The sequence below is a fragment of the Hevea brasiliensis genome, chromosome 11, assembly GCF_030052815.1.
Source record: "Hevea brasiliensis isolate MT/VB/25A 57/8 chromosome 11, ASM3005281v1, whole genome shotgun sequence".
NCBI lineage: Eukaryota > Viridiplantae > Streptophyta > Magnoliopsida > Malpighiales > Euphorbiaceae > Hevea > Hevea brasiliensis.
The window spans coordinates 7,006,571-7,022,930 of record NC_079503.1 but is presented as its reverse complement, the minus strand read 5'-3'; positions in this window follow the sequence as shown (position 1 = coordinate 7,022,930).

Sequence of the window (16,360 nt, the reverse complement as noted above, 5' to 3'; positions counted from 1 at the left end):
TGTAGGTGGGGGATACTGTGGGCGCGGGTGTGGATAATTCAGGAAAGGAGGCGGAATGTTTGCGATGGTTTGGCCATAAGGGGAAGGATATGGCCGGTAGTTATTTTGGGGAAGTGGGGAGTAATTATTCTGCCGGGTGATGAAATGCACATCACCCTCCTTTTTCTTGCCAAAATTGGCAGTCTTCTTTGCAGGGTTCTCAGCCAACTCCTGCAGTCGTCCCATTCTTAAGTTGGCCTCTATTCTTTCACCGGCCTGGATGATGTCGGAGAAGCTGTTGGAAGTGTTTCCAATCATCAAGTTGAAGTAAGGAGCTTTCAAAGTCTCGATGAACAGAGAGCATAGCTCGTTGTCGATCCGGGGGTGTACTTCGCCTTTTCTCTCCTTCTCTGGGAATACTCGTTGAAGCTTTCCTGTCTTTCGCACTGTGTTCCGAGGTCCCTCCTTGTAGGGGCCACATCGCAATTAAATTTATACTGTCTTAAGAAGGCATCAGCTAAATCCTTTCAGGAGCGCAGTTAGCTCCTGTCCAACTGAATGCACCACCTCAGGGCTGCCCCGGAGAGGCTCTCATGAAAGAAGTGGACTAGCAGTCTGTCATCATCTGTCAGAGCGGACATCTTGGCGATATAGGTGGCCAAGTGAATGCGAGGGTCTGAATTCCCAGTGTACTTGTCGAAATCAGGGACTTTGAACTTGGGCGGCACCACCACATCAGGAACCAATCTGAGCGATGCCACATCGACTAAACCATACATATTCAGTCCTTCGATTGCTCTCAATCTCTCTTCTAGAGCAAATAGTTTCTTGTTTTCTCTCGTCTTATTTTCTCCTCCCACTGCATGAAATGCTCCCCCAGTTGGGAGATGAGGGGTAGAGTGAACTGGAGGGATTAGAATTGAAGGGTATGGGTCGGTGTTTGAAACGGTTGGGTAATGAGAGTAAGGTAGGTCATTATTCATGGTAGCCGGATTGACAGTGATTGTCGGGTCCAGAATAGGCGACTGAAAGGTAAAAGAAGTTGAAGCTTGGTGAGGATCCATTGTTGTAGGAGGTGGAGGAGGTAGTGGTAAGTTAGGTTATGAAGTAGGTTTATTCTGGGACATTTCCCTCATTAGTCTCATAAGTTCTGAGACCTGATCCTTCAATTCGGAAACCTGCCCTTGTAGGTTCTGTGCTTGTTCCTGATCTTCCATTATCTTCTTTGTTCGAGATCTTGTTAAGTACACTCGCTTGGGTTGAACCGTTTGCTTGGTCAGACTTGCCTTGTTTGAAGCAATGTTGATTTTCTGTAAGGAGTCAAAAAAGGTTTTTAATGAATTTCGAATTTTGTAAAAAAATTAAAAGTCCTGGTCCGGACGAAGGATACAGTGGCATTTGTAAGCCAGAATGAAATCTGCAAAAGGATGATTGCATCAACTTTATCATGGCGTCGTTCGATAGTCTGACTGTGAATGACTGGATTGAATGCACATTTATGATACCTGTCCATATAGCGCATTCAATTTTTTCACATAACCCTAGCGAGGGAGTTCCTACCGGAGTCATACTATTCATTCACAATTTTGCTAAACAATGGTCCAAAAATCATTTTATTAACTGAATAATTTGTACACCAGATTCTTTACATCGGCCTAGGCTCTGGGAGGTTCTTTATAATGAGATGACATTTTCTGAGATACTCATATAACCTTTCTTCTTGTTTGGCAGGGTCGAATGATTTTAGAGCATACTTGGATTCAGGTAATAGTTCTTGTTTTCCCTGTGCTATCGTTCTCTCCAGCTGGTCAACATTCTCTTTCAGCTCTTGATAAAGAGCAGCTTGTCTTTCTTTCTCCTTCCTTTCCTTAGCACATTCTTTCAAGATATCGTTGATGAGTAGTGCCTGTTCTTTCAATTCGAGCTTCTTCTTTTTGTTTTCTTGTTCATACTCTTCAACGAGTATTTCTTAGTATTTCATTTTTTCCTGAAGCTTACTATTTTGTATTTCTACTTCTTTTACCACAGCTTGGAGAGAGTCTTTTTCCTTTTCCCATCGTTCCTCTTGCTCTTCGAACCCTATCTTTTCGGCCCTTGCCTCTTCCTTGAGTCTTCTCACCTTTCTTTTAAGGTTCTGCTATTGGTCCTCCAACTGTTTTATTTGTTCTTGCAATTGTGAGTTCTCGGTATTTGCCTTTTGTAGTGAGTTAGCTAGACGATTATCAGCTTCTTCTAAGAGGACGTTTCGGCGAGGGTCGCTGTCTTCGAATTCTGCAGTTGAGTGTTCTCGGTCCCTGTCAGCCCTCCATTCAAGATAATCGCGTGTGGCACTTGGACCTTGAGGGGACCTTTCCATCAGAGAGATGTTTTCCCAAGATCTGCGAGCCATTTTCAACCCTTCCTCTTCTTTGAGCTCATGGTAGAAATGACCTTGGCGGTATTTTCCAATGTTAATTCTGGACTGTGTTGAGCCAAACTGTCTCATTACCAATGCCGGAGTGTAACTTGTATATCCGGTCACTCCGATTAGGGATATCGACTGATTACCTCCCGTGCTGATCAAAATGGATTGGCCTGACGCCCACAGTTTCCTCCAACAGTAATCATGGCTATTGAAACTCAAAATCCATTCCCGCCACTACTGTTCATTCTTCGGACTGATTACCAACCGGGTCATCTTCTCAATGGGAAGCTGGTCAAGGTATGAAGTCAATCCTTTTGTCTCCACAGGACACATGTGACTGATAATCCAGAGGTACAACAATTGAGAACAACACTTAATGGACCCTTTGCCCTGTTGTCTACAGTAGGTAAGGGTTAATAAGGTCTCCGCAAGAATTGCCGGTATCGGATTGACCTCCTGCTTTTCTACTGCCCAGAATACTTCCACCGTGCTGCAGGTTATGATTCTCGATGGTCCCGGGAACAAAATCAGGCCATAGATTCCCAAGGCGAGTGTCACTGAAGCTCGATCCCACTGTTTCTCTTGGATGTATTGATCTAACCACTTCTTGAGATGTGTCCAATACCAACCATGCGTGTTTCCTTTGACAGTTTTTTTTTACTTTACTTCTTCTGGGGAAGTACCCATCATATGTGCCAATCGTTTCCAAGCCTGCCTATGCTCGAGATGAAGGTAGATCCGATTTTGCGTCAGGTAAGGAATCTCTAGTAATGTCTGATATTCTTCCATAGTGGGAACTGTATCAATATCATTGAAAGAGAATACTCCGTATTTAGGACTCCAAGCGACAAAGATGGCCTTTAATGCCGGATTTGGACCTTGACTCGCATTAGGGTTGCAATCCTCCGTACTTCTTCTCAAATCATGCCTTGACACGATCGGAAGCGACCTCCAACCATTAGACGGACCCTCGAGGTTTCATTCATTCTGACCTCAATTTTATTCAGATCCAATGAAGGTAGCAAGCTAGCATGTGCCTTGGAAACATCATTTTGCGGGGGTACTGGAGTATGAGCTGATTTGGACCAAAGTTTAGCATTCTGAACTTCTTCTGCCGACTGACTCGAGGATGCCATGATAAAAATGATGCCTATCCTTTTTACAGACTTTTGGTTTGGTGATGCCTGCGGAAAAACTCGTTAGCAGGATAAATTCAGGTAATCTTGTATTATATTGTTGGCAGAGTGGTACCTACACATTTATCAAAGTAGGAAAATGTGTAGGTTTTCTTAACAATATGATTCAAGATTACCCTTAAAAATAAGAACAAAATAAAATAAACAGAATAGGATAAGAGTAAGTATGCCCCTTTTGTCCTAGGATAGGGAGACTCCTGATACCGGATGAGTGCTACCTAATTGGATAGTTCTATCTTATAAGGTAGCTTACTACGGCTTTTAGCTATCGTGATAGTTTAGCTCAGGATCTAGTTTTCTAAGAGCCACAGGTTCCTAAATTGCCCCTACTGTAAACAGTAGAGCCTCATTCTATCCCCATGATATTGTCGGGAAAATTCCACGGATATCACAGTGAATAGAACGAGTTTCAATTTGAGCAGAAGCCTTCACGGATACTAACGGGGTAGAACCCACGGGTACCGCTACATGACCCCCTCCTACTTTCCTAAAAGGGTAAGAAAGCCCGGGTATAGGGCTGAAGTGTGTGAGGACATCGTGTGAGTGTTCAGTGTGTGAAGGGACATCTTTACCTCTTCCCAATTCAGGGGGATTTTATTTTTCCCATTTTTCTTTTTTTCTTTTTTTTTTCAAACGAAGAGCACTGTAAGGAGTAAAACAAGCAAAACAAGCGGAACAGTTAGTAGGAATAAACAAAAATTAACACATAAAATATTACCGGGTGAGCCCACCTAACTATAATTTGATTGAAAAATTAAATCTACTTTTGGACCTCTAGACCGGGGTTGAGTTGAAACAATGTCCCCAGTGGAGTCGCCAAGCTGTCGCAAGGTGTTTTGCGGTCGCCTGAACGAACCCTCACCGAAGTGGAAAAGAATGAGGAGTCGCCACTTTAGTTTTGAGGGAAACTAAAGAAAACCATTTGTGAAGATAAATTGAAATAAAACCACTTCAAAACAGAGATTCTAAGTTCGGTCGATGGCGGGTGGGGAAGTTGTTAGGCACCCCACCTCGTCCCTTAATTAGGGTAAGTAGATTTAACTTCGCACTCTTTATAAATTAGTTAGGAGGACTTGAATGGAAATGTTAATCCTTTTGACAAAAGGAATAGTTGATTTTTCACTAATTCGGATTACCCAGATACATAAGTAAATGAGACAACCTTAGTGAGTTACTGATGTATGTTAGTTTTGTTTGAAGGGCTATTTTATTAGAATCCAATTTTTGAAATTGGATGAGAACTCACCTCCGATCTCTTTTAAATATTTATTTAAATTTTAGATTGAGAACCGGATAAGAACTCTCCTCCGATCTCTTTTAATATTTATTAAAATTTTTGATTGAGAATCGGATAAGAACTCTCCTCCGATCTCTTTTAATATTTATTAAAATTTTTGGATTGAGAATCGGATAAGAACTCTCCTCAGATCTCTTTTAATATTTATTAAAATTTTTAAGCTTGAGAACCGGATAAGAACCCTCCTCCGATCTCTTTTAATATTTATTAAAATTTTTGGATAGAGAATCGGATAAGAACTCTCCTCCGATCTCTTTTAATATTTATTAAAATTTTTAAGTTTGAGAACCGGATAAGAACCCTCCTCCGATCTCTTTTAATATTTATTAAAATTTTTAAGCTTTAGAACCGGATAAGAACTCTCCTCCGATCTCCTTTAAAATATTTGTTAAAATTTTAGATTGAGAATCGGATAAGAACCCTCCTCCGACCTCTTTTAATTAAATGGTAGTTGGATAAGGATTTTTTCGATCTCTCTAAATTTTACCTATCGAGAGGGCCTAAGGCTAAGGGTTCTGACGTTCAAAGGTGTCAGGGGGTCTGCGCAAGACTTCTTTAACTTATTGGTACCTTAGGATCAAGGGGATTCCAAACGAATCCTCCGACCTTCCTATATGGTCGCCTCACCAGCATTTTTGGTAGCCGATCTATTCCATTTAGTTATCCAGGGTTTGGTTTTACTCTGTCTTATGACGTCTTGCCCTATGACCTACTGAGTCATTCTAGTGACTCAGTTTTACCATTTTCCAGGCTTATTATTCAGACCTTTCATTATTTCAAAAGGACTCTTAAGTTGCCGTTACCCACATCTCATCCAACCACTTATGTATCGCTTGGAACTAGATGACTTACGCTCAGAAATAATAAAAATTAACAAAGGTATCGACACGGAAATAAACTAGAGCACAACCTTTCTTTGTATCTTTCTAGCGTGATATGAACTTAAAGAAAATAACATACGTAAAGAAAGAAAAATGGAAATGCGTAAAACAAGAACTAAACTTAATAAAATGGCAACATGAATACTGACCTGTAAGGAATCGATTCTAGTGAACTAACCGAGAATCACAAAACGCAATAAGATTACAAGTTGATAGCCGGGAGACTAAGGTTCGCCTTGGAACAAAGAGTGCTTCACTAAATGCAATCGAGTCAGAATTATACCCGAGTTTAAATGAGATTGAGCATGGGCGATGGAAGTGAAAATAAAGATAACAAGGAACTGAAAAATGTGAACGCTACGGGATAATGAACGAGCTGAAAATGGAGAGTTTCAGTGTTCAAAATCGTTTAAGAAAACACTTCAGAAAACTGGTTCCAAAAGTTCTTCTTATGAAAGCAGAGTAACAATCTGAATTAAATTTCAGAGTTCTTCCGCTATAGTAACTTCCTCCTTTTTTTCCGTCCTTTAAACAGTTTTTCATGCAGGTATTTATAGGGACCGGGTGTTCCCCTTGAAGGGTCAGGATCTATCTTGAGGGAGATGGAGGGTCAAGATTTCAAAGGACATAATCCTAAGTTCAAGAATTAAAGAGAATCAGAATAGACGGCCGAGATCCACTTCAGAATATTTGTCCTTTTCCTCCTCTAATCTGACGGTCCCAAATTCTCTTGTCCGGGGTGATCCAAGGGCTAGGAGTGAAAGGCGTTGGTTTTGTCGTCTTCTTCTTTGATCCAGGGGCCTTGGGCTCGTCCTTACAAGTTGGATCAACGGTGGAGATTGGGAGGTACAGCGCCGTCATAACATATTCTGGCATCTGTCAGTAATGCGGGCGATTCTGGGGCGTGCGGTTGAGATTTTACCTGCAACGCTTTAACTACCTCAGCTCTGATCATGGCGACGGCGGTAGCCGCCTTATTCTTTTTGTTTCTGCTCTCTCTTCCTTTCCGATCTTCTTAACATGATCCTTCTCCGATCTTTCATACCGGTCTCCCCTCTTCCGATCTCTCTTATTCCAATATTTCCCTTAATCAGGCCCGATCCGGTCAAAGCATTAATTCCCCTCGATTCAAGGCGTCCGCCGTTTTCGCTAGCAATAAATGCCCGATTTTCCCCTATATATACCCCTGACGGAAGAGACTTTCCTCATTCGATTTTCCTCTCTTCCTTCTTACTTTCCAGTTCTAGCTGCTCCGGCAGAAGTTTTGGCCACGATTGTGGCTTTTGATCCTTTTCCGATGGACCTCTTTATTCCCCGACTAAAAATTTACGATCCCGGTGATCGAGGAATTATGATGACCTTATCTGATGATGGTGAGAGAACTGGACTAACTAACTGATCCGGGTCGAGGACCTTGATCGTGCCGATCTCGAGCTGTTCGATCGGTATAACCGGCGAACCGATTTTGGCCGAGAAAACTGCTAATGTTCCGCCGACCTTTGGCGGTTGCCCTTCCAAGTTTATTCGGCTTCTCACCGCATTGGGTATTCCAACAGCGACTTTCCTCCACACTGGGTGTTCGAAATGGCTCGGTTCGAGCGGTATCTGCGATGACGATCTCTCTCATTCTCATGAGAGTCGTTGTCATCGCCATCTAAGTTGTACATCTATCCGATGTCGTCGGCCGGTCTTCTGGTCGAACACATCCTTTGGATCAGTCACAGCCTAGGCTTTGACATAGGCCCTTTAGATGGGATGTTCCGCTGATCGCTAGAGATCGGCTTTTGATGTAGTCAGGTCCTTAAATGTAATCCGATCTCTTGAAATCGCCCAAATGATGTAATCTGACTTTTGGAAATGTAATCCGATCTCTTGGGATCGCCCAAATGATGTAATCTGGCTTTTGGAAATAAAATTTTATTTTGACAGTTATCATTTTATTATTGTTGCTTCCGATCTCTGAAGTGTTTGTCCGATCTGGCTGTGATCGGAAAATTTCTAAATTATTTAAACACTTGATTGTCTGAGTATGTTGAAATAACTGAAAGTGATTATTAACCTAAGTGTGAGAGATCAAAAAACACAATGAGCATGAGATCGGTAGGGAACCAACGCTAAACGGGACTTGATTAAAATTAGAAATTTGGCTTGAACATTTAAGATCGGGATCATCATTAAACCGGAACGGAACCTTTGATTATTCTAAAACTTTTGAAAGGGAGATCGGTAACAAAAATGGTAACAAAGATCTAGTGTCAGTTCAATTTCGTTTGTCAACAGAGATCAGGAATATACTTGACTGGGCAGGAGATTCGACAATGGGTTTGAGAGATCGGTGAGTGATTTAATAGACCGATAAGGCTTTGACTGATGTGAGGACTTAGTATTGATTCAATTCCTTATGAGGAGAGATCGGAAATGTGGTTATCTAGCAAAGAGAGATCGGAAATGTGGTTAGCTGTCAAAGGAAGACTTAGTGTAACAGCCCGATCATTCTCCAGTTAGTATTGTCCGCTTTGGCCCATGGGCCAAAGCGGACAATACTAACTGGAGAAGGATCGGGCTATTACAATTTGGTATCAGAGCTGGACTCCCTCTAGTACGGTGTGTGGTGCGAGGATGCACCAAAGTGAAGTCGGTGGGCTTGTCACGACCGAGGATGGGGTTGGGGCGTGCTTGTTCAACGATTCGCCTTTGGGGTGGAAACTTCGTGTCCCACATCGGAAATGGGAAGAAAAGATTTGGGCCATATATGTGGGAGCCTTCCTCACCTGGTCAGCGCGCTTTTGGGAATGAAACCTCCCAAGGGACAAATCCGTGAGGCCCATGGGCCAAAGCGGACAATACTAACTGGAGAAGGATCGGGCTGTTACATTTTAGTACTGGGGATCGGTTTCAAAGTTTATTAATTCTGGGGATCGGCCAAAATATGGTGTCGACAGCAATGAAGCATCATGGCAGAAGAATGAATGACATCCAAATCAATTAATAACCACCGTAACCAAAGTAAAATAGTATCAACCCCGATGGAGCTCAATTGCAAACTTACACCTCTTGATGGCACTCCTCTTTATGATCCTACTTTATATCGACAGCTTGTCTGGAGTCTTGTTTATCTCATAGTTACTAGACCTGATATTTCATATGCTGTTCATCTGGTCAGCCAGTTTATGTCTACTCCTCCCTCAACTCATTTCTCTGCAGTACTTTGAATCCTTCGTTATATCAAAGGCGCTCTTTTTTATGGTTTGCACGTTTCTTTTACCTCCTTCCTAGTATTATCTGGCGACTTTGATGCTGATTGGGCTGGTGATTTGACAGATTTTCTTTCTACAACTGGTTATTATTTCTTCTTGGGTGATTCTCTTATCTCTTGGCGTAGCAAAAAAGCAAACTGTTATTGTACATTCTAGCACAAAATCTGAATATCGTGATGCATACTTAGCTTGAGAGAGATATTAGCCATCAGAATTTTGAGAATCTTCAAGACCCAAAAAATAACTAAGAGAACCCAGGTCTTTCATTTCAAAATGTTGATTGAGATAATGTTGTAACTCTGAAATACCAGATGAATCATCTCCTATTATTATTATATCATCAACATAAAGCAACAGAAGAATAATACCACTGTCAGTTCAGCGAGTGATTAATGCAGAATCATGTGGACTAGAGAGAAAACCAAGTTGAGCAAGAGTGGAACTAAATTTGGCAAACCAGACCCTAGGAGCTTGTTTTAATCCATATAAGGCTCGCCGAAGTTTGCAAACCTTATGAGGAGAATGATAACTAAGAGGAGGATGCATATAAACCTCTTCTGTTAAATCACCATGAAGAAAAACATTTTTGATATCCATCTGTAAAAGTTTCCATTTACGAACTGCAGCAATAGCTAAGAGACTGCAAACAGATGTTAATCGGGCCACTAGAGCTAAAGTTTCTTCATAGTCGATACCATACTCTTGAGTGTACCCTTTGGCTACTAAGCGAGCTTTATAGCGTTCAATAGTTCCATCAAAATGGGTCTTGATTTGTAAATCTATTTGCAACTAATAGGGGTCTTGTTTGGTGAAAGATCAACTAAATCTCAAGTATGAGTTTTCTCTAAAGCCTGAAGTTCTTCAGTCATAGCTTGCTGCTAAAGAGGGTCAGTACTTGCCTCACGATAAGAACAAGGCTCATGAAGGATTGCAATAGTAGAGTAATAATGAAAATCAGAAGGATAATGAAGAGTTTCTCTTACACTGGTAGAACGACGAAGAGTAATGTTAGGAGGAAATGCAGGCGCAGGTACTAGGTCAACAACTGGTGCAGGTTCAACAGGGGTAGGTGAAGTTGGGCTAGTATTAAGCACAACAAAATCACCTAGATCAGGACTTGAAAACAGCTCTTTGGAGGAGTCAGTGAAAAATAGAGAGTCAGTATTGACAGAGTGATGAAATTTGAAAAGAGAAGAGAACATAGTATTGTCCCAAAAGATAATATGACGAGAGATGCATAACTTATTAGAAATAGGATCCCAACAATGATACATTTGTGTTCAATGCCATAACCAAGAAAACAACTGTAACACCCCTAATTTTTAAATTTATTATTTTATGGATAAATATTAGTATTTTATTTTATTTAAATTTTAAGAAATTATTTGAAATTTTTTTCGAATTTTAGAAATCGGGTTTGATTTTTCGAAAATATAAACTTTGATGATTTTTAAAAATTAATTTAAAGACCACATGACAAAACTAAAAATATATTTAGAGTACGAATTTTTCTGAGTTTTCTAGAATTTTTTTCTGAATTTTTGGGCCTTGTTTTTGGTCCTAAGGCAGAGTAAAAATTCAAAATTTTGTATCTTGAATCGGACCGGCCGAATCGAACTGGACCGGTCGAATCGGACCTACTTCTTCTTCCTTTTTCTTTCTCCCCGCGCGAGTCCCTACCTCTCCTTCTCTCTCTCTCATTTTCTCTCTCCTCCCTCCTCCCCTCGACCGCCAGCCGCCACCCAGCCCTCCTCACCTCGCCGGCACGCCACCCCAGCCTCCCCCCATTGCCGGCCGCCGCCTGGAACGCCAAGAAACAGCGCGTCGCTTCGTCTTCCTGGCTGATCCGGCCACCGATTAGGCCGGGTCTTATGTCAAACACCATCTACACCTCGAGAGCTTTCCATAGACACTAAGAACACCAAAATCCATCGAGCGGTTTGTCCAATTTTTATCCGAGAAGTTTTAGCCCATTTTGACTTTTGGGCTAGATTTCTCGCAAACCGTGAACCCTACGAGAAAACCGAGAGTACCAGAGTGCTCCACTCGTCGAGAGCTTCACGGCAATATAAATTTCGAAATTTTCCGACACCGTTTTTCGGTGGGTCCCATGAAACTTCGTAGTATTTTTCCGAGCATTAAATGAGCTTAGAAAATTTCGTAAAATTAATGTACTAACCCCCGTATTGTGAGCTTCGTGTAGGTACCTTCAATTAGCAGAAATTCGACAGTTAATAAGATGCGTGAATTTCGAACATGCATGACTCTGGAAAAGTCTTCGAATTGGATCGAGATTTTGGCTACCCCCACCATTGTCAAACATTCCAAGCGCGTCCCCAGAGTCAGAATCGGCATAGGTAAACCCGAACCTTACTTTTTCGTAATTTTATAGTGCTTAAATGGGATTAAAAATCCATAAAATATTCGTGGTAGCTCAGAAAATTATGATTCTTTTTGCATTAGCCTAGTAATATTGCTAAGGCCCGCGGGGCAAAGTTTTAGAATTTTTAGAGTTTATTTGGATGATTTTTGCAAAAAGGGTTAATTATAAAGACTAAACTGTAATTTTACATATTGTGATTGATGACTGTTTGGATGGGCCTAGGAGGGGCTGTGTGATATGATTGAGTTGTAGGTGTGTGGTTGGTGGATATAGAAGTGTGTTTTAAACCCATTTGCAGGTTGGGTAGGTCCTAGGTATAGGGGAGACTTTACCGGATTTTTGGCACAATTTAGGAAGTATTTGGTCTTTTCTTGGATTGTATTGAGTCAATTGTATTAAACAATTGTAATAAAATTGTCAGGTGAGTCGGATGACCTTCTTCCTCCGCTTAGCCCACAAAGGATCTTTGTCAAGTCTGTGAGTAAAATATTAATTTTAATTGTAATTTCGATATTATTATATGTTTAATGCATGCCCATGCATCACTTATATGTATATATCTATGTAGTTAAACCCTAGGCACGTTTTATGTTGCATTCACAACTGATAAAGTGCCATGGATGTTGTTGTGGTAATTTGGAGCAGTGTGCGTGCGTTGGCGTGCGTGTGATGTGGTGTTGGCTATGGATAAAACAGGTAGACACGGCTTGAGATCATCGCTGGGAGTCGGTCCTTCAGGGTGGACACGGCTTGAGTTCTTCGCTGGGACCCCGATTTAGTTTATTAAGCGAAAGTCCGGCTTTAGTTCTTCGCTGGCACAGGTTGGATTTAAGAGAGCTATATAGGGGATTAGCTCCCATATATTTATGATTTGACATTACTGGGTGCGTGAGTGCTCCAAGTTACCTTTTTGCTGTTATGATGTGAAAATATTGTTGATGTTGCATTTCACTCTACAGGGTGCATTAGCTTTAGATAGTTATAGAGATTATGATTAAAATTGATATTTTACTCTCTGAGTCAAACGCTCACTCCTGTTCAATATTTTTTCAGGCCACAGGAGGATATTTTTGAGGCTAACCTGCTTTTCTCCCTCGCAGGTCGTTTATTAATGTTTGTATAAACCTGTTAACTCTTAGAATTTCCGCATGTATTAGAAATATTTATTTGAATTGGGTCCGTAATTTAAATTGTCATTTTGGACCTATAAACTTATTATTTTATGCATGTGTGTTGGGCTGGATGAGGGAGCTGAGCTCCCATTTATTTTTATGTTGTATGAGTATGTGGAGGGTGAGCTGAGCTCCCCAATTGATTATATATTGTGTTTATAGGTCGGGTGAGTTAAAAACTCTCCGTTGAAAGGTCCATTTTATGGCCGGACTCTGTCTGGTTGAATTCTTGAAATTGAGCCCAAATGGGCCTTAGAGTTGGGTTAAGGAATAGTTAGGCTTACTACGGGCCTCGGGGGCTTTAGGCTGGCCCAGGTCCTAGTGCCGGTCTGGCCCATAGGTTGGGTCCTGACATCAACATAGACGAGCACGGGGTTCTAATTTGGTATGTTCATGAGGTTGTAAAAGAACAAAAGAAACACATCCAAAAAGTTTAAGGATGGAATAATTAGGAGGTTGTCCAAACAACTTTTCAAAAGGAGATAAATTATGAAGAACTAAGGTAGGAAGAATGTTAATAATATAAACAGCATGAAGAGTTGCTTCTCTCCAAAATTTTTCTGGACATGAGGCAGAAAGAAGAAGAGTATGAACAGAATCAAGAATATGGCAATGCTTGCATTCGGCTCGCCCATTCTGTTGAGAGGTGTGAGGACAAGAACGTTGAACAACGGTGCCTTGTTAACTAAGAAACTGAAGTAAAGAAGAATCTCGATATTCCATGGTATTATATATTTGGAGAATTTTAATGTAACAAGAGAAATGAGTTTTAATCATTTTTGCAAATGTGATGCAAATTTGTGATAACTCATATCAATGTTTCAAAAAATATATCCAGGTAAACCGAGAATAATCGTCAATAAATATCACAAAATAACAAAAACCATTTATTAAAGAAATAGGAAAAGGACTCTAAATGTCAGAATGAATTAAGCCAAAAGGAGTGTTTGAAGTAGCATTATTATGAGAAAAAGACAATGCAGGTTATTTTGTAAGCTGACAATTTAAACAATTAAATAACTCAAACTTAGTAGATCATAATAATCCCGGGAAATTAAAGGTTGGATTTTATTGGCAGATGCATGACCAAGACGAAGATGCCATTGGTGAATGGAGGAATTGGGGATTGTAGCTGCAGACACAAGTCTCTGAGGAAAATGTAAAGATGCAAACTCAAATAATCGACTTACTCTGCGACCCATCCCAAGAACTTGTCTCATTTGTGGATCCTGTACCTAGACACCATGGGGAGAGAAAAATAACATTTAGTCCTTTTTCACACAACTGACCAACAGAAATAAGATTGAGTGTCAAATTAGGGATATAATAGGTGTCAGGGAGATGAAGATTTGAGATAGACACATGACCAGTATGTGTGATATTCATTTTAATACCATTTGCAGTATGGATTGGTAGTAAGGAAGATACAGGTTTTGCAGAAGACAAGAATTTAAGATTAATGGTCATATGATTACAACATGCAGAGTCAAAAAGCCAATAAGAATTACCCTGAGTGGCAGACATGGTAGCAAGGGAATTAGAAGAGATAACCTATTTGAACAGTGCCTCAAGATCACTCATGGTGATGGCAGTAGAACCCTCAATAGCAGCAACAGCAGTGACAGAGGAAGATCTAGGCTTTGAGATATTCTTGAATTTAAAATGCCCTCCTTTTGGTCTTGGAGGGCATGTGGGACAATGTTCAAGAATATGATCGTAACCATGATAATATTTGCATTTTATAGTAGGACAATAAGCAAAAGCATGACCAATTTGATTACAATTCTTACAGAGTTGATTGTTAGATCTCTGATGTGAGGATCGAGTAGTTGCAAGAGCTATTTCAAATTGAGAAGTTTTATCCAAATTGAGACGAGTCTCTTCAAAAATAATCTCTTGAATAGCAGTATTCAATGATGGGAGTGGATTTCGATATAGCAGGGACGCTCGAACAGCCTCATATTCTGGTCGAAGAGCCATTAGAACTTGAATGAGATGAAGATGATCTTCAATGATTTTGGCCTGAGATATTTGATTCCAAATGGGTTGGACCTGGACAAGAAAATCATTCACAGATTGACCTGCTTCTTATTTCAAATTATGAAGAGTAATCTACAACTGATAATAGTGGGCAAGTCCAGTGATCTGATATCGATTAGCCAAAAAATCCTAAATTTCTTTTGCAGAGTCATAATCAGCAAATTTGATGTGAATGGTCGAGACAGAGGTATTGCGAAATCATGTGATGATCTAATGATTTTTACTATCCCAATCCTCAATACGGTCAGTAAATTTTGCATCAATTTCATCGTTCTCTTTTGTAAGCTTAGTGATATCTCCAATAGCTGCCAAAGCTTGCGACCTATCAAAAAACTTTTCATTCCTTGAACTCAAAGATTATAGTTGGAATCAGTCAGAATCGTTGCAATAGATTTCGAAATATCATATTTCTCCATTGGTTTTCTGGTCTGTAGCAGAGTGTAGATTGATAACAAGAGGAGGAGAAAAAGTGGTATGATAACAGAAATGAAAGAATGAACCAGAACAGGTTGTAGAGAGAGAAGAGAGACCCCAGAAACTAGAAATAAAAGCCTTATGGCTCTGATACCATATTAGGAGAAAAAATACAAGTGATGATAGGAAAGATTGTGTATATATATGCTGTCTTATTTACAGAGATACTACATCTATTTATACATAAGAATATAAACTAATTTTGACAAGAATAATAATTACTGTAATTATGCTAAACTAATCTCCTGTAATCATACTAATTATTGTAATTATGCTAAATAAATCTCCTATAATCATGCAAAAACAGATTTTCCTATAATCATGCTAACAATTTATTGTTGTTAGCAAGTTTTTATTTAACCCTAAATGCTCTCAATCTTTGTGAATAAAAAAAATTGTTATTCTCATTTCATCTTTTAAATATTTTGCAGTAAATGGAGTAATATAAAATGAAAAACATGTTAGAGACCAATAAAGAAATTATAATTATTAAGTACAAATACAATATTACTAAAATATCAGTTTTATATTGAGAAAAGTAAGATTGGAACTCTATAATAAAATAAAAATAAAGAATATTCATGTTTATGTTTAATTTCTTTAACTTTATAAAGTTAGAAATCATAATTATTTGACAAAAAAAGTAAAAGATAATATATTAAAAAATAAATAGAAAAATTAAAAAAAAATAAAGAATAAATTAGACATCATCAAAGCGGGACAAAAACTAACTCAAAGAGAAGAGGAAGTGTATTGTATCACATTAGTTTTGATTAAGATATTTGAATAATATATAAAATTTGAGTAAATCTCTTTTAATTAAATTAATTTTTAAAATAGAGGTCGATTCGATTCATTTCTTGTGCACTTTCTCAATACATGCAAAATCTAAAACAGCTGGATCTTTTCCCATAGGAGGTTTGAAAGTAGTCTGAAATATTAAAAAGAAAAAAAAAACATTTTAATAATATAAATTCAAAAAAATAAAATATATGCCTTCCACTTAAGACCAAATCATAAAATGTGTTATATATGACTCACCTTGAACCCAGTCACCATCCTGTTTGCAGGAAGATCATGGTGTTGCCATTTGGAAGCTTGAGATGAATCCAAGCTGTAAAGTTGATTTTCCAAGGCCATGCAATCCAACTTTTTATGACCATTTATGTGCTGAAAGATCTTTTATTATTATGTTCTCATCTTCTACCAACCACACTGGTCCTGGAATTTCAGTTTGTATCAAATTGAACATGGGACCATAATTCTGTCATTAAATA